Source organism: Ovis canadensis, chromosome 3 (genome assembly GCF_042477335.2).
Source record: "Ovis canadensis isolate MfBH-ARS-UI-01 breed Bighorn chromosome 3, ARS-UI_OviCan_v2, whole genome shotgun sequence".
Classification (NCBI taxonomy): Eukaryota; Metazoa; Chordata; class Mammalia; order Artiodactyla; family Bovidae; genus Ovis; species Ovis canadensis.
Window position 1 is genome coordinate 140,139,633 of NC_091247.1, and position 27,567 is coordinate 140,167,199.

At 51.4% G+C, this 27,567-nt stretch overlaps 2 protein-coding genes across 4 annotated transcripts in view; one reads left to right on the forward strand and one right to left on the reverse strand.

Moving 5' to 3' along the window:
* Positions 1-25,455, reverse strand: part of ANKRD33 (ankyrin repeat domain 33) — a 43,387-nt gene extending 17,932 nt beyond the window's left edge. For 2 of the 3 annotated variants that reach the window (XM_069584342.1, XM_069584344.1), the window contains exon 1: positions 24,990-25,455. The gene's annotated coding sequence lies outside the window, so the exon portion shown is untranslated. The remainder of the gene's footprint in view (positions 1-24,989) is intronic. The other variant, XM_069584341.1, reaches the window with a different exon arrangement.
* Positions 24,775-27,567, forward strand: part of FIGNL2 (fidgetin like 2) — a 29,325-nt gene continuing 26,532 nt past the window's right edge. Inside the window, exon 1 of the mRNA XM_069584339.1 lies at positions 24,775-25,013. The gene's annotated coding sequence lies outside the window, so the exon portion shown is untranslated. The remainder of the gene's footprint in view (positions 25,014-27,567) is intronic.

Genomic DNA, 27,567 nt, shown 5'->3' on the forward strand with positions numbered 1-27,567 from the left:
CAAACTAGCCCTGGGCCACCATACTGACCCTTCCTCAGTTTTTTGTTCTTCTGTTCTGTTCCACCTTCATGCAGTACTAAATGCCCCATGCTCAACCGTGTATTTACTCACCTCACCCTTCCATTGTATGATAATAATGAATGAATCCAATGCTTATGACGCATGTGTATGTTTGCTGAACAATCACACATCCTGTGTGTCTTGTTGTGTGTCTACTTGTAAACTGGGGATATTTGTACGTACTTCGTCATACAAATTAATCAAGCCGTGTGAAGCACTTAATGCCTGGCACATAGTAAGTGTTCAGTAAATGTGGTTGCTAAGACTTCTCTTACTGGAAACCACAGGCTGGTCCACATGAATGAGGCATATGGGTGAACACAGGGGTTTGCAGCAGGTCCATCTCAAAGAGTAGCCCCTGAGAGGTGAGCAGATGGCCCACAGTCCAGTTCATTTCCCAGGGAATCCCGCATTCCTGAAATGAATGGAGATGTTGAGCACTTTCTAGGTTTGTGCTGGGTGTCAGGCTAGCAGACAACAAGAAACATCCCCAAATTCATGGAGCTGGCCTTCTGGTAGATGAAACAGACCACAAACCAAGTGAATGAAGAAGACAGTTACAGAAAGTGCTACGTCCTGCGGAAGATACAGATAAGGCTAAGTGACACAGTACATCGGCAGATGGTGCGTGGGGCTGCTGCAGTATTGAGGTCAGGGCTGATGAGGAGGTGGCATCCCTGTGAAAAACCTGGGCAGAGCGTTCCGGGCAAAGGGATCCTCATGGCCAAGGCCAGAGACGGGGGAAAGCTTGTCAAGTTCAAGGAGCAGAAAGGCAGCCAGCGGGAGCAGAGCCCAAGCAGAACAGGGAATGATGGAGGAGAGGTCGGCACAGGCAGGGGCCAGGGTGAGAAGCTGGGGCTCTCCTCCAGGGGAAGCCATGGAGGTTGTTTAGCAGAAGTGACATGCTCTGATTTGTTGTCTGATTTGTATTTTTAACGGGCCCCTGGCAGCTGGGTGAGCTGACTCTTGACCCAAGAGGGAGCTTCTGCAGTTGTGCAAGGAAGTAGGAGTAATAGGGGCTTGCACCCTGGAGAGAGTGGCAAGCAGGGGCTGATCCAAGATACATCTTGGAGAGAATTCCCTGCTTGTCTAGTGGTTAGGGCTCCGTGCTCTCACTGCCAGTGGCCTGGTTCAGTTCCTGCTTGGAGAACTAAAATCCCACAAACCCAGCAGTATGGCAAGATACTATCTTGGAGGTAGAAAAACATTTGCTAGTGGACTGGACAACGGAAGGACGGGAGAGAAATTCGGGGAGGAGACAAAGAGCTAGAGAATCCAGGTTTGCAAAGCTGTCTGGGCCCTGGATCTTGAGAGCCCTTTTGCTCCCTCTGGCCTTGCCCCACAGAGGTCATTTGCATTCCTTCACACGGTCGGCTGCCCTAAAGCAAGGGCGGTCCAGGATCGTTCTTTCCATCCCTCGGTGAGAAAAGGTGCCCCATGCCTTCCTCCAGAGTCAACACCTGCCAAAGTGAAGCTTGGATTTCAGACCATTCACTCCCGGCCATTGTTGAGACCATAACCCGCACAAGCGCACAGCTCCCCTCTCCCCAGCCTGGACCACTGGCCCGGCCTGGAACATCCTCGGATCTCAGACCTACAGGCGACGGGCTTGTAAGGACACCGGCCTGAGACGACTCAGGGCAGGAGCGGGAAGGGAGGGCTTGGCCTTTCCGAAGGGAATCTCCCGGCCGCGCTCCCGGGGGAAGGAAGTCCCTTCCCGGACCTGCGCCCCCGACCCCGCTCCCTGCCGAGGAGGCCGCTGCCCCTCCCGCCCGCGAAAGCTCGAGAAGCCGATCTTCCGGCCTCGGGCTACGGGCGGGGGAGGGTCCGAGCGGTAATTGCTGCCATCTGCTCCCTCCTCCCCTCCCCTGCCCCCAAGCCTGGGGGAGGGGCTGAGGCGTCCCAAACAACCCCCTCTTACGCGCACCCTCGGCAGGCGGGAGTTCAGGGGTGACCGGCGAATGCGCCTTCGGGCGAATGCAGGGGGCCCACGAGAGCGCCCCCACCCTCCTCTCTGGCAGCGGACGAGCGATGCCCTCCTGGAATCGCCCAGAGTTCAGGTTCTGCTCCTCTGGGATAGGGACTTAGGAAGCATCCTGGGAGCTGTCCTACCTCAACTCACTATCGCAGGCTCTGGTCCGTGGTTGAGGCTTGTTTTGAGATACTGACGCGTCCATCTCTCAACTGCAGGGCTGTGACTGGTGTTGGGGGGAGGGGAGGGTGTGGAACTCTAGGCTGGGTCTGAAAGCAAGGCGGCTGGAGACCGAACTTGGCTAGACTCCTCCCTCCGGCTGGGTTCAAATTCTCGAAGGGTTGCTCCTCAAGGGTGGCTCATCCTGAATAGGTTCCTCCTCTGTGCAATGAGGATACCCCAGGATCTACTTCTTGGGTGATTCCACCCAGGGCTGCTTGCTAGACCAGGAGCATCAGGCCTGCCCCTGGGCATGGGGAGGCCCTGAGCAGGGGAGTGATGACAGGGGAAGGTGTGTGACCCTGTGGAAGGTGCTGTGACCCTGGGGAGGGGACCCTGGGGAGGTGCTGGGGACCCTGAGGAGGTAGGGACTCTGCTGGGGAAGAGGGAGGGTGGGCTAGGGACTGGAGGCTGGGGAACAGATTATGGGAGCAGCCTTACTGGTTTCACACCCATCACCTGGGGTCTCTGCAACTTCAGGTCGTTTAGATATTGTTCACCTGACCTCTATCCCTGTACTGATGACAGCTCTGAGCACTGGGGATGCTCACAGGGCAGAGTACCCCCACTGCCCTGCCACAGGGAGCCACTGCCCAAATGCTTACACTTCTTCACACCTACCCGCAGGGTCTAAACAACCACACAGGTGCAGAAGCCCAGGTAATGGTCCTGAGTGAGATTTGTTCAGTCAATAAGTCACGTCCGATGCTTTGAGACCCCATGGACTGCAGCACACCAGGTTTCCCTGTCCATCATTATCTCCTGGAGTTTGCTCTAACTCATGTCTGTTGAGTCACTGATGCCATCCAGCCATCTCATCCTCTGTCGTCCCCTTCGCCTCCTGCCTTCAGTCTTTCCCAGCGTCAGGGCCTTTTCAAATGAGTCAGTTCTTCACATCAGGTGGCCAAAGTATTGGAGTTTCAGCTTCAGCATCAGTCCTTCCAATGAATATTCAGGGTTGATTTCCTTTAGGATTGACTGGGTTGATTTCCTTGCTGTCCAAGGTACTGTCAAGAGTCTTCTCCAGCACCACAGTTCAAAGCATCAGTTCTTCAGTGCTCAGCCTTCTTTATAGTCCAACTCTCACATCTGTACATGACTACTGGAAAAACCATAGCTTTGACTAGACGGACCTTTGTCGGCAAAGTAATGTCTCTGCTTTTTAATATGCTAAGTTTGTCATAGCTTTTCTTCTAAGGAGCAAAGGTCTTTTAATTTCATGGCTGCGGTCACCGTCCACAGTGATTTTGGAGCCCAAGAAAAAAAATCTGTCACTGTTTCCATTTTTTCCCTATCTATTTGCCCTAAAATGATGAGACCAGATGACATGATCTTAGTTTTTTGAATGTTGGGTTTTAAGCCAGCTCTTTCACTCTCCTCTTTTGCGCTCATCAAGAAACTCTTTAGTCCCTCTTCATTTTCTACCATTAGAGTGGTATTATCTGCATATCTGAGGTTGTTGACATTTCTCCCAGCAATCTTGATTCCAGTTTGTGATTCAGCCTGGCATTTCACATGATGTACTCTGCCTAGAAGTTAAATAAGCAGGGTGACAATATACAGCCTTGACATGCTCCTTTCCCATGTTCCATGTCCAGTTCTAACTGTTGCTTCTTGACCTGCATATAGGTTTCTCAGGAGGCAGGTAAGGTGGTCTGGTATTTCCATTTCTTTAAGAATTTCCCACAGTTTGTTGTGATCCATACAGTCAAAGGCTTTCGTGTAGTCAATGAAGCAGAGGTAGATGTTTTTCTGGCATTCTTTTGCTTTTTCTATGGACCCAACAGATGTTGGCAGTTTGATCTCTGGTTCTTCTGCCTTCTAAACCCAGCTTGTACATCTGGAAGTTCTTGGTTCATATACTGTTGAAGCCTAGCTTGAAGGATTTTGAGCATTACCTAGCTAGTATGTGAAATGAGCACAACTGTAGGGTAGTTTAAACATTCTTTGGCATTGCCTTTCTTTGGGAGTGGGATGAAAACTGAGTTTCCAGTCCTGTGGCCACTGCTGAGTTTTCTAAATTTGCTGGTGTATTGAATGGAGCACTTTCACAGCATCATCTTTTAGAATTTGAAATAGCTCAGTTGGAATTCCATCCCTTCCACTAGCTTTGTTTGTAGTAAGGCCCACTTGACTTGGCACTCCAGGATGTCTGGCTCTAGGTGAGTGACCACCCCATCGTGGTTATCCGGGCCATTAAGACATTTTTTGTGTAGTTCTTCTATGTATTCTTGCCACCTCTTCTTAATCTTTTCTGCTTCTGTTAAGTCCATACCATTTCTGTCCTTTATGTGTCCATCTTTGCATGAAATGTTCCCTTGGTATCTCTAATTTTCTTGAAGACATCTCTAGTCTTTCCCATTCTATTGTTTTCCTCTATTTCTTTGCATTGTTCACTTAGGAAGGCTTTCTTATCTCTCTTTGCTATTCTCTGGAACTCTGCATTCAATTGGGTATATCTTTCCATTTTCCCTTTGCCTTTCGCTTCTCTTCTTCTCTTAACTATTTGTAAGACTTCCTCAGACAACCATTTTGCCTTCTTGCATTTCTTTTCTGGGGGGATGGTTTTGGTGAGATTAGGCTTCTAGCTACACCAAGCCCATACCCACCTCCTCTTGTCAAGGTCCCCAGATGGCACAGGTATCCTTCCTGCTGAGAACCTAGGACCTCACTGTGGAGTCCTATCCTTGTACCAAGGCCACAGACATGGAGCCCAGAACCAAGGTCATCTCCAGAATTGACTGAGCCCCTTTGTAACCATTACCAAAAGCCCCCCACTCCTCACCAGCAAGCTTCCTGACTCCATATTCAACAAAAATGGCCACCTTGGCATTCACCCTATAGCATCCTAATCACTCTCCTAATGCCACCCTTCCAGCAGAAATTTTTTTGTCTTGAGGCTAAACAAACTGGCTGCTAACTCAGGAAAAGTGTTGCCTCTCCCTTGAGCTGGCCCACTGTTCTAGGAGTGTCTGGTCGGCTCTCTCGGTTCTGTCTGGAGATCAGCCTGCTGTGTTTTCTATGCCCACATCATCTCTGCTCTTTGTTGTTAATAAACTCACTCCTTTCTGAAATGCTCTGTGTTTGGAATGTTTTTCATCCTGTGCTCAGACTGCCACGACACACAAATTCAGCACAGAATCCCTGCTACCTCCCCTCCTGCAACCTTGCCATGTCCAGCATGGCAAACTTGTGTTTGCCACTGAGGCCAGCTCCACAGGGGTGGAGTTGCAACTTCCTCCCCTCAACCATCTCTACCTCTGGCCTGATGGCCTGATTCCTCAACGCAGGAGAGTCCTGGGGATGCCCAGCAGGCCTGCTCCCAGCCCTCAGGAGGCTCTCATCGCAGAGCGGGGATGCAATGTGAGATGTTCCAGCATCCTCAGGAGCATTGGACAACCTGACGGTCCTGCCTGCTTAGAGGTGTCAGGAGGATGACTTCTGGGTTGGGGCTGGAAGGAAAAATAAAACTTCATGGGGCAGGAAGAACAGCATGTGCTAAGACTCGGGAGTGTGGAGGTAGTGATGTAGCAGGAGTGTTGGAGGGGAGGAACTGACTGGGATAAGCAGCAGAGAGGTGTGTGAAAGGAGGCTGAAGAGGCATACACCTTAGACTTGGGTTTGTTGTAGCAATTTGACGTGTCAGCACAGGGAGGGACAGACAGGAACATAAGAGGCTAGAAGAAGTGAAACTGACAGAAAGTAAGATTAAAAGGTGGGCTTGCTGATGATTCATACAGTAAAGAATCTGCCTGCAGTGCAGGAGACCTGGGTTTGATCCCTGGGTCAGGAAAATCCTCTGGAGAAGGGAATGTCTACCAACTCCAGTATTCTTGCCTGAAGAATTCCACAGACAGAAGAGCCTGGAGGGCTACAGTCCATGGGGGTCACAAAGAGTCAGACAGGACTGAGTGACTAACACTCTCACTTTTTTTCAAGATTAAAAGGTGGGTACTAGCCCCGTGATTAAAAAGGCCATTCATTCATCTGGGCCCCAGACCTAGAAGACAATAGGGACTAGTGGGACTGTGGCTCTCATGTCAGCCCCAGGGATTCCCTTCTGAAGACCATAGTTGCTACTCACCTCTGGCCAGTTGTTGCCATGCCAGCTTCTGAGTTTAGTGTTGTCAGCTATTTTCAAGAAAAATTAGAAATGTAGAGCTTTACGGGTTGCTTCCTGGTTTATAAATGTTGACAACTCTTTTAAAACTTCAAAATGGTGTGTGTGTCTAAAATACACGTAGCACAGATATATCTGAGGATGCAAACAGTGACAGCTATGGAGATGCTGGAAAGCTGCTGGAAGTTTTATAAAAGGGAAATGATCTTTATAACAGGCCTGAGTTTTAGGCCCACTCAAGGGCATTATGGAGGAAAGTCCTGGCCAGGGAGGGCAGTTGCAAGTGTTAGAACCGGAAGAGCTGAGGCCTGAACACAAGCAGCTGACCTGGAAAGGAGGGAAGGTTCTGGGCATACCATATGGGTCTTCAGGAATTAGCCTCCCCTTTAAGACATTATAAAACATCATATAGTGGGTGGGGAGGCCTCTCTGGAGTGGGATGCCACAGAAAATCCCCAAGGTTGCACTTGGGTAGGCAGGCCACTTGGCAGAACTGGGTAAGACATTCCAAACAGCCCCATGAGGGAGGGTCTGTGTTGGGGGAGGGGCTCAGGAATCCGCCTGGCCTTCAGGAAGACCCCAGCCAGTCCTAATGGGAACCACACGTGGGGTGAGCTGAAATCCTGGATTGCCTGTGACGTCTGGCTTTGGAATCGGACACTTGGCTCAGGTCACTCCTGACCCGCTCAAGTCTGAGGCCTCCCTGGCTCCCTTCCTAATCGCTGCCAGACACATTCTGCCCTGCACCCAGCTCTGGGGCCTGCCTGGGTCCTGGAGAGGAGGTGCTTCCCAGTACCTCCCCCCTCCCCAATTTCCTGCTGGGAGAGAACCTAAGCTCTGCAAAAGTATGGATTCTCAGATCAGAATACTAGGTTTCCTGCTGGGCCAAGGGTTGATGCTCTCAGAATATCAGAATCAGAAGTCCTTTACATTGTCCCCAAAAACAATGTGTCCCGAACTTCACACCCCTCCTGGAGCCCTGAGCTGCTACTGGCCTTGTAGAAACTGGTGCTGTCAGCCTTCATCTTGCCCCTGTAGCATCCATGAGCTCTCTGTGGCTCCCACAGGGATAACTTCCTGCAGGACCTCAGACACCCGGGGCAGGGAGCAGTCCAAAGGGCAGGGCAAGAGCCTTGTGAGCAGGTGGTTTGCTCCCAAGGATTCCCTGTAAAAGCAGGTTAGGGGAACAGGTGTCTCCTAGCATACTTCCTTGTGCTCTCTCTTCCCCCTAACTCAAACACCTCCTGGCCCAGGGACTGGAACTGTGTCACAAGCTGTCTTAACACAACACAGCAGGTGTAGGAAAACTCCTAGTCTTTATTCAAGTGGGTCGCTCCAGCCTTATGGCCATGGCTGTCATCATACCTGCTAACCCCTCTTCATAACCCTCTACCAATGGTGTGTATGTGTGTGGGGGTGGGCGTGAGGGGTTCACTTCCTACTCAACTGCAGGACCCGCTCAGTGGTCCCCTACAGGCCCAGCCCCCTTCCTCCTGGGTCTCCTCCTTGAGAAGTTCCAGGCAGCCTGCTCAGCATCAGGCCAGGGGCCCAGGAGCTTGGACAGGCTGCATTCCTGGAGGAAGGGGAGAGGAGAGCAGGACTGCACAGAACCCCCTCCTCCCTTCCAACACAGACCCCAGGCTGCCCAGCCTGGAGCTCTGTTCTCCAGCCTGCTGAAGATGGCCGGAGCAGTGCCAGCAAAGCTCCTGGCAAAGGCAGCAATGCCAGGAAGCTAGGAGCTTCTCCTGGGCTCTGCTGAGGAGTAAGCCACCTGTACTTGGAGCTATTCCATCCCTGAGGGAACCTAAGGTTTTCCAGCATTATAATGACCCACAGGGGGCACTGGGTAAGAGGCCCATGGGGTGAGACGGCAGGAATGCAGGGCAGAGGGACAGGGCAACTCTTTGGTGTAACTTAGCACCACACTCCTGCAAGGCAGTTCCATCTCCAGGGCGCAAGATCTTAGGGACTTGTAGAGAGGAATCAGGCCCAGCAGAATGGTGGTCAGACAGCAGTTGTAGGAGATGATAAAGAGTGCTGGGAAGGAACAAGGAACCTCCTCCGGAACTGTAGGTTCGGGTAGTCCCTCCAACCCAATCCACCCCCATCCTCCAGCCAGGTTTCGGGAAGCTCTCCCAATGAATATTTAATAGCTCAGCGCTGGGCCTGATTGAATTTTAATGCTGGCGACCCGAGAGCTCCAGCCGAGTTCAGGCAATTAGTCAGGAGCCATTAACTGCTGACGGAGCTGATTTATGGGCGGGACTGGTGGTGGGTGGTGGGGGAGCCAAAGCTGCGAGGAGGCCCCGATAGGGCGACAAAATCTCTAGGGTCAGCCAATCCCTACGGCTGTCTTGGCTTGGTTTGCATCTCATTTGCATAGCACTCCCACTAGGCAAATCTGGGTGGTTAGGAAACCCAAGGGTAGGGGCATCTGTCTTAGAGCTGGACCCAGGCTTGGCCCTCTTCCTGAGGCTTCACTGGCATTTATGTCAAGGAAAACCACGCTGTGTTTTGCACGTGGAATTTCATTATTCAAAGGCCCTCTTCCCCACACACTCATATCTAGGTAAGGCCCAGTTCTGGGGGAAAATTCCAAAGGAGAAGCAGAGGGGTAGAGAGCAGGATTGACCTGGGCACCCTGGGCAAAGCTGAGGGGCCTGGGGACCTAACAAAGGACTCTGGGTTAAAACAGACAGGAAAACTAACTGACTCTGTGCATTCCATGGCTCTCCCACCTCCCTGAGTCACCGCCCCTGCCGGTGCTAGGTACCTCCTTTGCTTCTCAGAAGGAGGTTCTGCACTGATGCGGATGAGAGTTGTGGGTTTTCATAGGACTGAATTATGCCTCCGAGGCCTGGGAATGAATTCAAGGGGCTCTTGGGGGAGATGACCCTCCTCCCTTACTACCCCTCATCCCCCTGACCTGTGTGAATGAGCTGGGACTCAGCCTGGAGTGCTCTATTGAACTATGCCCGACCCCTTAAATCGCAGGTCAAGGATTTAGCTGGCCTGTCGGCTGCCACTCTGGCAGGTGGTCTCCTCCTCACCAGCCCCCAGGCCTGTCTGAGCCTTCAACCACTGAGGATGTGGTGGAGAGCGGAATCCTTCTCCTGGGGTCCAGGCCTTATCTGAGCTGGAGTGATCTTTACTGAGGGAGGGGCAATGGAAAGGAATGGAAAGAGCTCCGCGCTGAGAAGCCAGTCCCTACAGGGAGGCTTGTAGAGAGGCTGGCAGGGAGAGGGAGGATCATTAGTCAAGGATGGCTTCCTGGAAGAGGGAGGGCAGAGTAGTGCCTGGGAGGAAGGGAGGGACGGGTCAAAGAAAAAGAAAAGGAGAGGAAATCTACTGCAGGGGAGCACCCTGTTGGAATCAGGAGAAGGTGAAATGTAAGCTCAAAACTGTCCATCCCTGTCAGCAGTAGTGCAGTAGGAGCCTGCCTGCTTAGGCAGGTGAGGTGGAGTGTGAAGAGAAAATGAAAATTCCTATCACTACTGTGTGCCAGGCACTATGCTGAGCACTTTAAATATATTGTTTTATCTAATCTTTATAGCATTCTCAGTGTGAAAAAACTGGCTTGAAACTCAACCTTTAAAAAAAAAAACTAAGATTATGGCATCCAATCCCATCACTTTAGGGCAAATAGAAGGGGAAAAAGTGGAAGTAGTAACATTTTATTTTCCTGGGCTCCAAAACTACTGTGGACAGCCATGAAATTAAAAGACACTCCTTGGAAGGAAAGCTGTGACAAACCTAGACAGCGTGTTAAAAAGCAGACATCACGTTGCTGACAAAGGTCTGTCTAGTTTAAGCTACGGTTTTTCCAGGAGTTGTGTGCAGATAGGAGAGTTGGCCCATAAAGAAGGCTGAGTGCCAAAGAACTGATGCTTTCCAATTGTGGTGCCTCAGAAGATTCTCGAGAGTCCCTTGGACTGCAAGATCAAACCAGTCAGTCCGAAAGGAAATCAACCCTGAATATTCATTGGAAGGACTGATGCTAAAGCTGAAGTTCCAATATTTTGGCCACCTGATGCGAAGAGCCAATTCACTGGAAAAGATCCTGATGCTAGGAAAGATTGAAGGCATAAGGAGAAGAGGGTGGCAGAGGATGAATGATGGTTAGATAGCATCACCGACTCAATGGACATGAATTTGAGCAAACTCCAGGAGATAGTGGAGGACAGAGGAGCCTGTCTCACTGCAGTCACTGGTGTCCCAAAGAGTCAGACACGACTTAAGGGCTGAACAAGTTTTCTTCGAACTCCCAATTTACGGATGAGGACTCCGAAGCTCCAAGAGAAGGGGTAACTTGCCCATGATCACATAGCTATTTGTTGGCAGAGTCTTTGCTCTTGTCTACCGCTCCATCCTGCTTAGAGGCATCTCAAATTCAACTTATAGCTCTTTTTTATGCTTTCCAAATCTACTTCTTATCCCATTTTTTTTGGCTGTGCTGCACAGGATCCTAGTTCCCGACAATGGATAGAACCCGGGCCCCCTGCAGTGGAAGCACAGACTCTGAATCACTGGACTGCCAGGAAAGTCCTCTCCCATGTTTCTTAACTTCCCTCTACCAGTTTCCCTCTAACTGGCGATAAAAACAGATACTGCAGGTAATCTTTGCCAAAATCCTGAGAAACAATCCCGACTACACTGTTACCCAAGCCTGAGTCCTTGGTGTAATCAATGATTTACAATTCTGGGAACTACTTCCTAAAGATTTCTGAATTCTGTTCCCACCTCTTCCCCTTGGTTCATCCAAGGTAATTCTCAGCCCAGGTGAGGTAAGACAGGAGCCCTTACTATGTGCCAGGCCCTGTGCTAAGAGCATTCCTGCATTTTCTCTTAATTAATCCTCACCAGAAGTCCAAGATCACTACGAACAAAGCTAGTGGAGGCAATGAAAGTCCAGTGGAGCTATTTCAAATCCTGAAAGATGATGCTGTGAAAGTGCTGCACTCAATATGCCAGCAAATTTGGAAAACTCAGCAGTGGCCACAGGACTGGAAAAGGTCATTCCAATCCCAAAGAACGGCAATGCCAAAGAATGCTCAAACTACCACACAATTGCACTCATCTCACACGCTAGTAAAGTAATGCTCAAAATTCTCCAAGCCAGGGTTCAGCAGTACGTGAACCGTGAACTTCCAGATGTTCAAGCTGGTTTTAGAAAAGGCAGAGGAACCAGAGATCAAACTGCCAACATATGCTGGATCATGGAAAAAGCAAGAGAGTTCCAGAAAAACATCTATTTCTGCTTTATTGACTATGCCAAAGCCTTTGACTGTGTGGATCACAATAAACTGTGGAAAATTCTGAGAGAGATGGGAATACCAGACCACCTGACCTGCCTCTTGAGAAGCCTATGTGCAGGTCAGGAAGCAACAGTTAGAACTGGACATGGAACAACAGACTGGTTCCAAATAGGAAAAGGAGTATGTCAAGGCTGTATATTGTCACCCTGCTTATTTAACTTCTATGCAGAGTACATCATGAGAAACGCTGGGCTGGAGGAAGCACAAGCTGGAATCAAGATTGCCGGGAGAAATATCAATAACCTCAGATATGCAGATGACACCACCCTTATGGCAGAAAGTGAAGAAGAACTAAAAAGCCTCTTGATGAAAGTGAAAGAGGAGAGTGAAAAGGTTGGCTTAAAGCTCAACATTCAGAAAAGGAAGGTCATGGCATCCAGTCCCATCACTTCATGGCAAATAGATGGGGAAACAGTGGAAACAGTGTCAGACTTTATATTTTTGGGCTCCAAAATCACTGCAGATGGTGACTGCAGCCATGAAATTAAAAGACGCTTACTCCTTGGAAGAAAAGTTATGGCCAACCTAGATAGCATATTGAAAAGCAGAGACATTACTTTGCCAACAAAGGTCCGTCTAGTCAAGGCTATGGTTTTTCCAGTAGTCATGTATGGATGTGAGAGTTGGACTGTGAAGAAAGCTGGAGTGCCGAAGAATTGATGCTTTTAAACTGTGGTGTTGGAGAAGACTCCTGAGAGGCCCTTGGACTGCAAGGAGATCCAACCAGTCCATTCTAAAGGAGATCAGTCCTGGGTGTTCTTTGGAGGGAATGATGCTAAAGCTGAAGCTCCAGTACTTTGGCCATGTCATGCGAAGAGTTGACTCATTGGAAAAGACTTTGATGCTGGGAGGGATTGGGGGCAGGAGGAAAAGGGAATGACAGAGGATGAGATGGTTGGATGGCATCACTGACTCAATGAACATGAGTTTGAGTGAACACTGGGAGCTGGTGATGGACAGGGAGGCCTGGAGTGCTGCGATTCATGGGGCCGCAAAGAGTCAGAGATGACTGAGCAACTGAACTGAGAAGTTCAAGAGTGGGTCCTTTGATTGGTAGGTCATCATGTTTCAAACAAGGTGAAGAAAGTCAAGAAATGGTCCGAAGAAACCCCTAGTGGTACTGGGCTCACTATGATGTTGGGCTGGGGAGGAGACCCTACCAGATGACACAGAGCTCCAAAATCTCTTGCCCTTTTCAGCTGTTCATAGAAGTTCACAGTTTCCTCGACTGGCTCTGTGTCCTGACTTCAGGGTGCTTCTCCCGGCTTTGACAGAGGAATTGGGCTTCAAGTGACAGAAGACCCCACTTAAATATGCCCTAACCAGTAGGATGTTTGTTTATTTTGTTGCAAAGCAAGACTTAATATATGGGGCTGTTGGCTAATTCAGCGACACAGCAATGTTGTCAAGGAGCTACGTTTCCTTCCTTCCTTGTTACTTTTTTCATTCTTTACTTCTTTTATTAACTCTACTGAAATTACATGCAGTAGAATGCACATTTTAAAAATACAGTTTGATGAGTTTTGACAAATATATACCTGGTAGCCACCATTCCAAACAAGATATAGAACATTGATATCATGCCAGAAAGTTCTCTTGTGTCTACAGGTAGGCCCTTCCTCCCTTACCCTCATAGGTAACCCTTGATCTGATTTCTACCTTCATAGATCAGTCTTGTATGTTCTAGACCTTCCTATGAATGGAATCATATTATATATACTCGTTTGTGTCTGACTGTTTTGCTTCAGACAGTGTTTTTGAGACTCATCCATTTAGTTGTATGTGAGAGTCGGACACGACTGAGTGACTTCCCTTTCACTTTTCACTTTCATGCACTGGAGGAGGAAATGGCAACCCACTCCAGTGTTCTTGCCTGGAGAATCCCAGTGACGGCGGAGCCTGGTGGGCTGCCGTCTATGGGGTCGCCCAGAGTCGGACACGACTGAAGTGACTTAGCTTAGCAGCATCACTAGTTCATTTTTATTGCTGAGCAGGATTCCATTCTCTGAATACTCTACTGTATTGCATTCTTTTTTCTCTGCTATTTTTATCATGTTGGTTTACATCCTTGTACCCTAACTTTTCTTAAAATCACAAGATGGCTCTGCAATACTAGATACCACGTACAGACAACAATATTCAGAGTACAAGAAAAGCTGTTTCTCCTTTGGCTTCTGAGAAGTCTTTCCAGAATTCTCCCAAAGAATCTCCTCTCATGCATTATAGGCCCAAATCATGTAAGTCATATTACATGTCCACTCTTTTTAAAAACTGATTAATTTGTTTGGCTGCTTCGGGTCTTAATGGCAGCACATGGGATCTTTCATTGTGGTGCAAGGGTAACTGAGTTGCCCCAGGGCATGTGCGATCTAGTTCCTCAACCAAGGTTCGAACCCATGTCCCCTGCATTGGAAGGTGGATTCCTTTTTAATTGTATTTTACTTATGTATGTGTTTTGCCTGTGCTGGGTCTTTGATGCTGCATGGGCTTTCCTCTAGCTGTGGTGAGTGGGGGCTACTCTGCAGTGGCAGTGCTCGGGCTTCCAACTGCTGTAGCCTCTCTGGTTATGGAGCACAGGCTCGAGGCACACAGGCTAGTAGTTGTTGTACACAGGCTTGGTCGCTCTCTGGCATGTGGGATCTTCCTCGACCTGGGATTGAACCTGTGTCTCCTGCATTGGCAGGCAGATTCTTACCACTGAGCCAGCAGGGAAGCCCAGAAGGTGGATTCTTAACCATTAAATCACCAGGGAATTCCTTACATGTCCGTTCTTAAACCAAACACTGGCAGAGAATAGAATTCCCGCAGGTTTCTCAGACTAATCCAGACTCACCCCTGAGGCTGGGGAGGGGCTTGGCCCCCCCTAAAGAACCTGCAGCCTGGTCCCTGAAATAAACCAAGGCTCTGTTAGCAAGAACTGGGGGGCAATGATTGTCGGTCAATAAATCAGTAGTCTCTGCTTTATCTGATTCTTCAATGTTAACAACTCAGGTTTTGTTCAGGGATCCACCTCTCAAGAAATGTAACCCATTTCCAACAAAGGGGTAAACCCAGATGGAGTGAATCCTGATATGTCTATGTCAGTCCTAGTAATCCTGCCCACCCCCCGCCCCAACCCAACCAGAGGTTGGTTTAAGTATGAGAACTGTGGAAGACACTGATTGTAGCCACCTAACATCCATTCTTCTGTCTTATTCCTTAACAGTAAAGAGCTGCATTTTATTTAGGGTGACACAGTGCTCTGCTGAAAAAATATTTTCAGTTTTTCTTGTAGCTACATATGGCCCTGTGACCAAGTTCGGACCAAAACGATGTAAATAGAAACGCTGGTGGAACATCCGAGAAGGTTGCTTACGAGAGCTGATTCTGCTGAGGAACGACCTCTGGCCCTTCATTTTTGCTACTTTTGGTCTACAACATGGATCCAACACGGTCTACAACATGGAACTCCAGCAGCTATTTTGGAACATGAAGTGAATTTGAGAATGAAATCATGTGAGATATACTGGGCCTCCAGTGACACTGAAACTTTAGAGCCAGCACACCAGCACCATCCATTTTCAGACTTTTTAAATTTATTTATTTTAGGTGAGAAGTGGATTTATTCAGAGAGAAGCACACTCACAGACAGAGCATGGGCCGTTGTCGTAGGGTGGTGAGTGCGGCCAGACTTCTTTTATATGAGAAAGAATAAACTTCAATATTGTTTGAATCACTCTGAATTTTGCCAACATCTACAACTGATGAACATAGGCAATAACGATTTCTGGTCAAAGAGACGAGAGGGAAAACCTTCTGGACGTCTCTGGGAGAAGTTTCTTTTTTCTCAAAAGGAGCTACCAGAGAGAAATAGTTGGGCCCATGAGGGATGATTAGAACTACATTCAGGCATTTTGTGACTTGAGGGGAACCATCTAGGGACACAACAGAGATGGTGAGGGTGCTGGATATGAAGATGGAAGGAACCTGGGTCCCTGAAGAAGGTGCTGAGCCTCTGAATTAAGCAACTCTGGAGTTACCATTTCTCATTCTTATGCAAAGTATTGTGTTTAATCAATTCAGAAACGCACATTAGGTCACATTGTAGCATTTCGGAAATCAGTATGCATCCGACTATGAGCAGCGCCTTAACCCGCTGTCAGCCAGGTAGCAGGTGCGCTTTACAGCTGGACATGTGTCCTCGCTGCACGTGTACACATTTTGGTGACTTTCCTGCTGTCATGATTGGACAGTTGCAGCCCAGTGATGTTTCAGTCAATAAACCATATAAGGACTCTCTGGGTTCTGACTGATATCTAGAAATTTTTATCAACTATCTGTCAAGATCACCTGCCAGCATCAAGGCTTCCAGAATGAATATTGCGGGCTTAAAAGGAAGCCTCAAGGTTAACAGCGGATATGGTAGAAACCTGCAGAATAGTCCCCAGTGGTCATCACCTCCTGCTAGTCACACCCCTGTGTAGCCCCTTCCCACAACGTTCTGGTTTGGTCTTTGTGATCGGTTAGCATAGGGCAGAAATCAGGACACTATGTCACTTTCAGTATTAGGATATAAAAAGGCTGTGGCTTCTGTCTCGGATGACTGACTGAGTGGGAAGTAGATTCTGCTGCCCACAGCTTGAGGGCCAGCTCGTAAGACTCTGCCCCAGAAACATCCAGCAAAACCATTCCCAGATTCCTAACCAATAAAAATGATAACATAATAAATGTTTGTCTCTTTTAACTGCTAAGATTTGGGGTAATTTTTTTTTTAATAGAGCAACGAACACTTAATTCAGTGGAGCAGTCATTTAAGAAATATTGTCTCACCAGTCCTTAAATCTACCCTGATGAGGAGTCCATGAGGAAAAACATTGGCAGCTCAGTGTTGAAAAGTGATTCCAAGAATCAGACTCTGGATGTAATAAACTGAAAGAAATTCGTAAGTAATTTATTTCACCCATGTCTTCCTTGTTCAATAGGTGCAAAAGTAATTTATGTTTAAAAGTAGGGACTTCCCTGGTGGTCCAGTTGTTAAGAATGTGCCTTCTAATGTGGGGGATGCAGGTTTGATCCCTGGTCAGGGAACTAAGATCCCACACGTCATGGGGCAAGCCTGAGCATCACATCTAGAGAAATCTCATGCACAGCAGCAAAGAATAAAAAAAAGTCAAAGGAAAAAAAAAGTGTATTTCCACATAAGTTCAAAAGGACATTTTAAGTAAATGTAAAATACAAATCTAAGTGATAAGAAATCATTGTGTGTGAGTATGTGTGTGTTAGTCGCTCAGTCGTGTCCAACTCTTTGTGACCCCATGGACTGTAGCTCACCAGGCTCCTCTGTCCATCCATGGAATTCTCCAGGCAAGAATACTGGAGTGGGTAGCCGTTCCCCTCCTCAGGAGATGTTCCTATCTCAGGGATTGAACCTGGGTCTCCTATACCACAGGCAGATTCTTCACCGTCTGAGCACCCTGGGAGTGAAAGTGGCTCAGTCGTGCCTGACTCTTTGCCACTCCATGGACTTTGGAGTGGGTAGCCTTTCCCTTCTCTAGGGGATCGAACCCAGGTCTCCCGCATTGCAGGCGGAGGATTCTTTACCAGCTGAGCTACTATGGAGCAACCCGGGAAGCCCTAAGAAATCCTGATGTCAGTTTAATTGGCAGTGCTTTTTCTTTCTAATGGTACATAAAGTAACAGTGCTTCTTAATATCAGTGGCATCTAAATTGGATGAAATATGATCACGTGTTTTGCTTACTGTACAAACCATTGTGAGGCCAGTTTTCTGGGATTTGCAGTTGAAGATTCTAACTCAGCTGTATAGGAGAGGGTTGAGGAGGAAGTGAGTGAGGAGAAGGAGAGAACAGTGTGTGAGGGAGACTAGGAGGAGGTCGGGCAGGGGTCTGTAGTCAACAGCTCTAAACTATTTACCAGAAACCATGTTGCTCACTATTTTAAGTGTATTAGTCCTAAGCCTCCAGTGTGTTATTAAGGTCCTAGCAATTGCTGGCTATGTTGGAAATACTTGCATTTCCCAAAAAAAGTAAAGACATGTGACCTGACACAGTAATTTTCCTATATTTAAACTTTTTTTAACCCACCCGTACCCACCCTCCCCCACCCAAAGCCATGCTTTTAGTTTTACAGCTTTAGGGCTCACACAAGGGCAAGTGGAAACATGCCAGACAGAGGCTTCCCTGGGACATAGGTTGCCCCTCATCTCCCAGAGCAGCGGCCAGTTGTGGGGAAAATGTCCAGGGGCCAGAATCTCAATTAGGCAAGAAAGGGGACTGGGGCTAGGGATCCAGATAGCTTTAGAGTTAGGTGTGAATCGCGATTCCTACATCCTTGACGACTCAATCGTTTGTTTCATGAACATCTCATCCTTCCTTGGGAAAGCCGCGTGAGGACTGGGCATCTATCATCAACCCACTTTACAGATTGGAAAGCTGAGGGGAGAGGGTTAATTTACAGGGTGAAGGACACACCAAGATTTGAATTCAGGCAGTCTAGCTCCAGAGCCTGTGCCTGTCTCAGTCACTGCCTTAGGACACTTTAGATCTGCGGGAAATTTAGCAATCGCTGATCCAAACCCTTGATTTTACAGTTGAAGAAGCAGCGGTTTCACAGAGGGTGCAAGCCTTGCCCAAGATCTACACTGAAGCGTGGCTGGGCGGGACCCGGGCTGGGGCGCTCTGGATTAGAGCTGGTAAATAAAGGGGGCGGAGGAGGGGGCTGTAGGCACCCGGAAGCACTGCCCCTCCCCACCTCGCCCCCAGTGCAAAGCGCCCCATCTTTCCATCTTGAGAACGGGTTTTACTTGGTGGGAGGACGGGTGGGGGTGGCCTCGGAAAGCCACCAGCCTCTTTCATTCCCGGGATTCCCTGAGGGAGCCATTGTCCAGGAGGAATGTTCGGCGGCAGCCCCGAGGGGGCGGGGCCTCTCTGTGTGCCCCAGACAAGCCTGCTTTGTGCTCTCCACTCAGGGCCCCTCCTGGCCTTCCCACTATTTTTCAGGGCTTCCAGGACGGGTCGCTAAAGGAGGAAGCTGTTGGAAAATGCCTGGGCCTTGGGAGAGGCACTGGGCCCTGAAACGCAAGTCTAGGAGGGCTGCCTGGAGGAGATGTGAGGGTATCACCCAGAGACCTGGGGGTAGTGGCTCCTCAAAGCTAAAAATTTGCATTCCCAGCATCTTATTACTAGAATTTGATCCTAATCGGACACACGCACAAAGGTGAGTGTTACAAGTCAGTTCATCACGCTTTTATTTCCGGGGCGGGGGCGGGGGGGGGCGGGGAGGAAATTGACAACAAAGGAAATTGTTAAATTAATTCTTGCATGTCCAGATGATGGAATATTAAACTGTCATTAAAATTATGTGATATAAACAATAAGGATTAATCATATAGCACAGGGAACTATATTCAATATCTTGTAATAAACTATAATGGAAGAGAATCAGAAACAAGAATATAGATATATACATATTTATGTATTGCAGAGTCACTTTGCAGTACACCTGAAACTATCACAATATTGTAAATCAACCATACTTCAATAAAAAATTATGTGATATAAATATATGTATAGATAGGAAAAGATACTCAAAATACTTGTTTATTGAGAAAAGCAGCTTATAAAATAGTGTCAATCTCTCTATATACATACATATCTAGAAAAATAGTCTCTCTTATTCCAAAATCTTACTAGTGGTTTTCTCTGAGTGGTAGGATTAAAGAGTGTTTGATTTTGAAAACAAATTTTTGTTTTGTGCTTGTCTGTATTTTCTGATTCTAGAAGATACTGTAAAAAGATGCTTTGTGTAACTAAAGTAGTGTGTGTGTGTGTATGTTTGTGTGTGTGTGTGTGATAACTGCCTGCTGCTTAGGCTGGGTTCCCCCCACAGGAGAAGTTTCTCCAGTTCTCAACGGTAGGCAGGGACAGCTGTTCAGGCATCAGAAAAAATGAAGTGAGCATCAGACAGGCAATGTGTCTGAGCCCAGTAATAATAGCAACAACTTGCTTAGCACTTCACACAGTGCTTCCACACACACAGTCTTATTCGAATGCTACAACAACCCTCTCAGGACACATCCTTCACCTTTTACAGGTGAGGAGCCAGGCTCCAGCCGCTAAGAGCTCCTCCTCTGCCGCTGGCAGCGACAGGCAATTAGGGGAGCTAGGATTGAATCCAGGGTCTCAGATCTCCAGTCACCGCATCCCACTGCCTCCCCACGCATGCCCACTTCAGCATCTGCATTGTCCCTGCACCTGTCCCCCTCCTCCTCTGACTGTGAGTTCCTCTGGTGCACTTAACAGTGTTATTCAAGTCTCTGTTCCCAGGACTTAATACATGGTAGGCATTAGTACATGCTATTGAATGAACAATGAATGAACAAACATTCAAACATGGAGCCCTGGTGAAGTAAGTTTTAGTAGTTCCCAAACCAGTTCTTTGTAGCCCATGTCTCTTTATATTTGCTGTTCTGTATTTATTTCCTTTTTGGTCTTTAATACTTGCAAAGCCTTTTGGAAAATGGCTGACAGTGTGTGGGAACAGCTCTTCGTCTGGATCTGAACCAAAGCTTTAAAAAGGCTCCCACTACCCACTAGGCAACAGTAACTGGAGGCAGCCACCCTACAGGCCAAGGGCACAGAGGCGAAGCCCTAGGTGAGCTCTCCCTGCCTGAGGGGAGGGTTTCTATCCAGGATCAGTGCTTGGAAGGGATGGGGCTCCTCACTTTGAGTACAGATCCTTCCAGACCCCAGACCCAGAATGGTGGACGTTCCTTCGTTGGAGAGAGGGCTGTGGTTACAGAGGCTGGGCCAATCAGGGAAGGCATCCTGGAGGAGAGACCTGGGAGGCTGATTTAGGAAGGGGAGAGGCCAGGGCAGAGGGGAGAAAAGCAGGGAACATGCCTGAGCAGTTGGGCGCTGGATGATTTAAGTACAACCAGATGTGCTGGGAATCTCCTGTCAGGCCCAGCCCCAGTGAGGGCAGTGTGGGGGTGGGGGAGATCTCTGGGCCACTTGGATTTCCAGTTCCCCATTCTGCCCTGGATCTGTAAGCTTTAAGGAAGGGAGAAGCCAGTGGAGTTCCAGAGGAGCTGGCATGTGAGAGAGTGAGCCAGGCAGGCTTGGGTGGAGTCTTCTGCCTTTGGATAGGGTATAGGAAGGGAAGGGTTCTTCCAGGAAGCAGGATGTTTATTGGGCTCAATCCCTGTAACCTAGAAAAAAGGATTAGGAGAGCCCTGGGGTAGGAGTTACCAGCTCTGCTGGGAGTAGAGGATAGCTAGGGAAACTTTACAGAAGAGGACATATCTAAGTTGGGGTTCTGCAGGATGAATAGGAGTTGCCCAAGCAGAATAGGGGAAATGATACTCCAGGGTGGAAGACTCTGTGGTTTTAAAATGGTGTGGGTGCTTAGTGAGAGGTTCTGTGACGGTATATCATAGGGGTACGTGGTGGGATGACAGTTCCGTTTGGGGTGCTGTCCCAAAGGCCAGGATGGGGGTGGGATGGGTATGCTATTGCTCACAGACCAAATGGCAGAGCCAGAGGAGGTATGAGGATTTTGGAAGTGGGTCCCCAAGTGTTGGGCCTCTGGAGGAAAGGAGGGGACGGAGAGCCAGCCCCAGCTCCTCCCCCAAGTCTTAAGTGGTCTGGCACAGAGCTGTGTCTGCCCAGAGGAAAGGGTGCTTTTTTTATTCTCATGGAAGCTCTTAAGAGCCCTTGGCTAGCTGTGAGGTGGGGATTGGACCCAGACCCAGACTGTAGCTCACTAGGAAGGCAAAGTTGGTATAAGCACACAAAGAGTAAGTGAGGGCATGAGCAGGGTTGGGGAGCCACTGGGAACTGGGCCTTAAGTCCAAACAGCCAGTAAGAGAAGGGCTAAGGCTCTTGCAGGGGAGTAGCCTGAGCCCAGGGTGAGTGGGGGGTGTGGTAGCCAGTGGGTGTGGTGTGCTCTGGGCACACACCCTAGTCCCCCAGCCTGGACACATTTCCTTCCTTTCTTGCTTCTTAATGACTCCTGAGTGGCTGATCCAGAGGACTACAAAGAGAGGTCTCTCCGCCCTGCCCTTTCCTCTTCCTCTCTTCCATTTCTTTCTCCCTTCCTCCCCCTACCCCCATCCTTCCCCAGGCCCTTTTCTTTCCTTCCTTCTCACCCCACCTGCTCCTCCCTCCCTCTCTGGCTTCTGCATCTTCCCTAACTTTCTTCTTTCTCCCTTCAAAACCCTTCATGCTGATTCTCCCTGGGCCGGCAGGGGTTATTTTCCTTGATGTTTTCAGAAAGGCCTTGCTGCAAGCAAGTCTCTGGGCCAGGAAGATCACACAGACACACCTCTGCACACAAACCCATGTCTCACACCCACACGCACACGTGCACGCCTTTTCAGCATGCCCAAGCATAGTGTCTGCCTCCTCCTTGGATGTCACATGAGCAAAAGGGCTGGGAAAGAATGGAGGGCTCTCTGCAGAGGCCAAGCAGAGCATTACCGTCAACACTACCACTATCATTATCCAATCCATCGCCAGGCACTTGACCTACCCCGGGATGATCACAAGACCAGCCAGAATCTGTCCTCAGCAGGGGGCTCTTAGGGCACAGATCCCTCGCCCTCAACTGGGGACAGTCAGGAGTCCTCAGAGAACAGACCCTCCCCCAAGGCCCCGCCCAGGAGGGCAGACATGATGAAGGGCCATTTGCCAGGATTGAGTATTTGTCAGCCCAGGAGGCTGGATGATGTATTAACAGGACTTTAACGAGCTTGGGGAGGAGGAGCCACACTTCACTGCCTGAGCCTGGTGGGCAGAGGAGTGACCAGATCAACCTCACCTCCATCTACTAACATAAGTCAACCTATGCCTGTTTGCCTATCAGAAACAATTCAGTGCCTCCAAGTTGCAGCCCTTTCCGTCCTGAAGTCTGGTAAAGGCCTCTCAGTATGCTATCTTAGGGAAGGCCTTCCTGAGGTCTAACCTCATCTTTCATACCAGCTCTGGAGGAATGGGGGAGGGGTGTGTGTGATGGAGAACCCCATCGCTGCTCCAGGGGAGCACCTTATCAACTCCTTCCTCCACCCGCACTCCTGTCATCCACCCCACCCTGGAGCCTGGAGGAGCATGGCCTCCACTGACACCTAGCCACACTGCCCTAGCAATGCCAGTCTTGGCCTCCAGGCACCAGTGCTGCTGGCTGGGGTCACTCAGCTCATGTGGACATTCCCCTTATTCCTGCCCCTGACCCTTAGGGACCCTGACAGATAGGGTGGAAAGAGTACAGTCGATTCTAGATTCAACTTTGCTGGGTGACCCCAAGCGTGTCTTCTCTCTGGTCCTCAGATACCCCATCAGTAAAAAAATTCTCAACAAATTCCTTCTCCCTCCGTTGTCTCAGGTTTGTCCCTTCAACTTGGGGTTCAGTTTTCCGACAGCAGCTATGGCTCCATTTCTTCTGCCTTTCCAATTTTGAAGCCAGAGTTTTCAAATGCCCCACCATTCTGACCCTGTGCCAAGGTGTGGTCCTAGGGATGTAGAGTAGAGAGGAAGAGAGAGTTCTGGGGTCCGAGAAGATCCTGACTTTGGTGAATTCCAGAAACTGCCTGGATTCCTGTCTTGCTTTCTTCTGTGGATTGGGGAAAATATAGGAGCCTCCTGGTTTCCCTTAAGGGTACTTACTTTGGGAGATCAAAACCCACAGCTACCAGAGAGGGCTAGTGAGACCCCAGAGGAACCACTACTGGCAGAAGGGAAGGGGAGAGTTTAGAATTCTACAAAACACTGAGGACAGAACACTACTGGGCAGCTGGAGTGAGAGCACAAGGGTAACCTTGTCCAGCTAGTGCTCAGAGAGGGTGAGCAGCGCCGGAAGGAAACAAAAAACATCTCAGAAGACACACCCACAAGCACTGCCCTTGCGTGGGAGCACAGGCGATCTTGGGACCCGTGGTGCTCAGCATCTCCTAAGGAGGAAATGTATCTGGAATTTCCGACCTAAGCTTGGATCTCTCTCCTACAACTTCCTGGGGCAAAGTGGGTTCTGTGGGCTGCTCGCTCTGCAGGTTTCCTTTCCTGTCTGGGTCGCTGCTGAAGCCTTGAGTCACTGTGTCTGACGGAATTCTACCCTCGGAGGTACTGCCCCAGGAGAAGGATGTGCCTTTGGGACGCTAGGTGTTCCCAGCACAGAGTGGACGCTCGCAATGTTTGAATGAATGCACTCATCAATGAACGCCTTTGGACAACTCTTAAGCAGATCACAGGTGCGGGATTCATCTTGCTTGACTCAGTGTGGCTGCCGTCTTCTTGGGGAGAGCCCTCCAGTGAAGCTCACAGTTTAGACATCACATCCCACCCTCCATTGCCCACCTCCTGGGCCCTCGGTTTTCTCCCCGAACCCACCCCACTTGGAGTCCGCGCAGAGCAGTGGACTTGCTGAGCTGCGTGTATCCCACCCACTCTGTGCATCCGGGCTGGCAAAGCCAACAGTTCACCTGGGGCAGGTGGGAGGGTGGGAATGAAAGAGTGAGTCCACCAGGCTTTGGCCGAGAGGCCGAGGCAGTCCAGGGAGTGGGGGTCGAAGGCAGCTAGCGGACGGGGCGGGCCGGGCCTGCTGTTTTCCCCTTTGCCCTTCGACCCAGGAAGCCGCTCACACCCGGCGGACACGCTCGGCCGCCCTACTGCTCAGTCCCGGCCTCCCCCTTCGGGGACCGCTCCCCACCCGGCCCGGCCTCCACCCCCACCCCAACTTCCCGCTCCAGAGGCCCAGGAGAGGCGGGGGCGGGCCTGAGAGTGGCGCAAGGACACTCCACACCAAGGGTCATTTGCTCTTTTTTCCCCCTCTGTGGCTAATTTATTTTAGAGCTAGGGGAGGAGAGGGGCGGGGCCAGGCCGGCTGGTGGAGGGGAGGGGCCGGGCGAGCCTAGGGGAGATGGGGGCGGGGCGGGGGCGAGGAGGGGAGGGCGGGGAAGTGGCCGGGGGTGGAGAGGGCCGGGGAAGGGGCGGGAGTTGGGGGAAGGGAGGGGCAGCAGGGGAGGGGAGGAGCAGGGAAAGGGGAGGGGAGCAAAGGCCTGCAAGGGAGGGCGCTGGGGGCGGGCGAGGGGAGGAGGGGGTGGGGGTGGGGGTCCTGCCTGCGGGGGGAGCCGGGGCGGCCCCTTGTCCGGCCACCCCCACTGCCCAGTCCTGCTCCCGCCCGCGGCGGCCGCAGCAGCCGCAGCAGTAGCGGCTCCAGGATGGTGAGCGCCGCTGCCCCCCAGCCCCGGCCAGTCGCCCCCGGCCCGCGCCCCGGCCCCGGGGCCGGACGCCCCCTCAGGCCGCGCACACTCACCTAGGACCCGGCCGGGATGCCGAGGTACGAGGCCGCGGGCCCGGCGGGGGCAGGCACGGGAGCGCGCGGGCGGGCCGAGGTCAGGGGGTGGTGACCGTTCGGTCGGGGTGTCCGGAGCTTTGTCCGCGGGCGCGGGGCAGTGCGAGGGCCGGAGAGGGCGGGGGCTGCTGGTCGCGGGGTTCGACGAGGCGGGGGTCGAAGGGCAAGGCCAGCGAGAGACCCAGGCGGGTGCGTGGGAGCTGCGGGTCACTTCCCGCGGGGAGGGGGCGGGCAGGGAAGGGGCTCTCCTCTCGCCGCCGACGGGCACCCTCTTCGCCGCCCCGTTTGGTGTGGAGGCTGCAGCAGTAGCGAGCGGCAGGCTCTGGGGGGAGCCTGCGGGATTGGGGGGTGGGGACCCAGAATTTGCAGGTTCGGGTCCCAGAAGGATCCAGTGTCCGGAGCCCGAGGACCGGCCCGAGGCCCCTCCCACTCCGTCAGGTCTTTGTCCAGCGGCCCCTGTGTGTGAGGGAGGGGGGTGGGGGCTGGGTTCCAGGCCCGGAGATTCCCCAGCATCGTGACGGGGCAGTGACAGGAGACCGAGGCCACTTGGGGCCCTGCGTCTCACGCCCACCCGCTGCCTTTCTTCTCTTCTGGCCCGGGAGAGCATAGCCCCCATCTCCGAGTGAGGGAAGCCGCACTTACCTTTACCCCTGGGCTACAGGCTGCTTGGGAGACCCTCTAAGCTCCCGGCTCTCTCCCTAGAGCCCTTTAAACTTCCCCACTCCGAGAGCCCTCTCTTGATCTACACAGAGATTCCCTTACTAAGGACCCCGCTCTGTAGAGGGTCCTCCGCTAGGGTTGGGCACACAGTAGGTGCGCAGGAAATGTAGGCCTCCTCCTCGGGCCCCTCCAGTCCGGTGGCCTCTTGGGCGGAGAAGGCCTGGGAAGGGGTCTGCGCGGGGGCGAGTGTAAGCGGCCTGGAGCCTGCGCCCAGCGGCAGCCAGGAGCCCAGAGCGGAGGGGTGGGTGGGCTGTTAAAGGGACGGTCACTAAATCAGGATTAGGCCGTGGGGCTGTCAGGCTGCCAGGCCCTGTCTCCATGGATACCTAATTTGGAGGAGAATAGAGGACGGAAGAATGTTTGCGTTGTCGTCCGCCAGGGCTGCAGAGGCTAAGCGGACTCCAGCCCTCGGCCTGGCAGCAAGGAATGGGGACCCGGTTCGAACCCCACTCTGGGCTGCGCAGGGCGCGAGAACTTTTCGGTCTGGGGGCCCAGAGCCTTCCCTGAGGAGTTGCTGTAGTGGGCCAGGCGGTGCGGTGGTCCAAAGAACTCTGACCGTGCACAGGGAGCCCCAGACCCTCCCCGAGTCCAACCTGAACCCCGGTGCATCCTCCTGGGAAAGGCCGGGCTGGGGTTCCTCAGAGCCCCCCTCCCGGAGCTCCTAGCCGGGAGCAAACACCGTCCTCCGCTGCTCCGTAGGCGGGGAGGACGGACGCGCTGGGCGGCTCGAGGTTGAGCGCGGCGGGACCTCGGCGCGCGCGGGTACCCGGCGGCCGCCCGAGCCGCGGGGCAGGGGGCGGGGCGGACTTCCTGGGGTGGGCGACAAAGGGGCGGGGCTTGCCTGCCGGCCTCGCTCCGCCGGGTGACAGGCCTCGTAAATCCCCCTCTCCCATATTTAACGCCATTTCATTTATTTCCACTCGATTCCTTGGGAGTCCGCAGCAACCACCGCTGTTAAGGAGCGACCCTTGTGTCCTCCCTGTAATGTCTTCTTGAGGAAAGTCCTCTTGGGCCAAAGGGAATTAGCTCTGTGGGGACAGTGGAGTGGCTCCTGGGGGAGGCCCAGTGACCTCCACTTTTCAAGGGGACCCCCATCTCCTCAGGGGAAGAGGAGGGCTGAGAGACACATGGATACGTTTGGTCTCCGAGGGCCTGGCCATGGCGTAAGGGTGGGCGGGGCTGAGGATGGGGTGAGTGGACAAGTCCAGTGCTCCGCCTGGAACGGGGCAGGAGAGGGACCCGACCCGAGTGTGGTGTTCTCAGAGCCTTGCTCTCCGTCATCCATGGCCGCAGCTTTTTATGGAGCAAGAATCCCCTCCCCTCCCCTGCCTGGGCTCCCGCTTTATTGAAGAGACCTCAGACTCTCCACGCAATTTCACGCCTCTCTGCCTTTGCTCTTGCTGTTCCCTCAGCCAAATGCCTTCCCATTGTCCCTGTCCCTCCGCAGCCTCCTCATTCTTCAAGGCCCGACTCGGACGCCACACTTCCCCCATGTAGCCTCCCCCAGAGCCCCCAGCTCTAGGCACTCACTCCTCTCTGCATGTTCTAGCCCTGCACCTGTGCCTCCCCTCAGCCTCGGAGGCTGTACTGGCACAAGGCTTTGCCTCCAGGAGGCCAGGGGTGGGGCGTATACTTCCCTGCACCCCATCCCCACTGGGCTTGGCACTTTGTAGGTGCTCTATAAATATTTGTTGGTTGAATAAAAGGGTTTTCGTTAGGGCAGCCTGCAAACCATGGCCTTCCAGGCAAATAGCTCCATGCTCCTGGGTGGGTGGAGGTCCCTGGGTGGGTCTCTTCCTCCTCCTCCTCCTGGCCAACC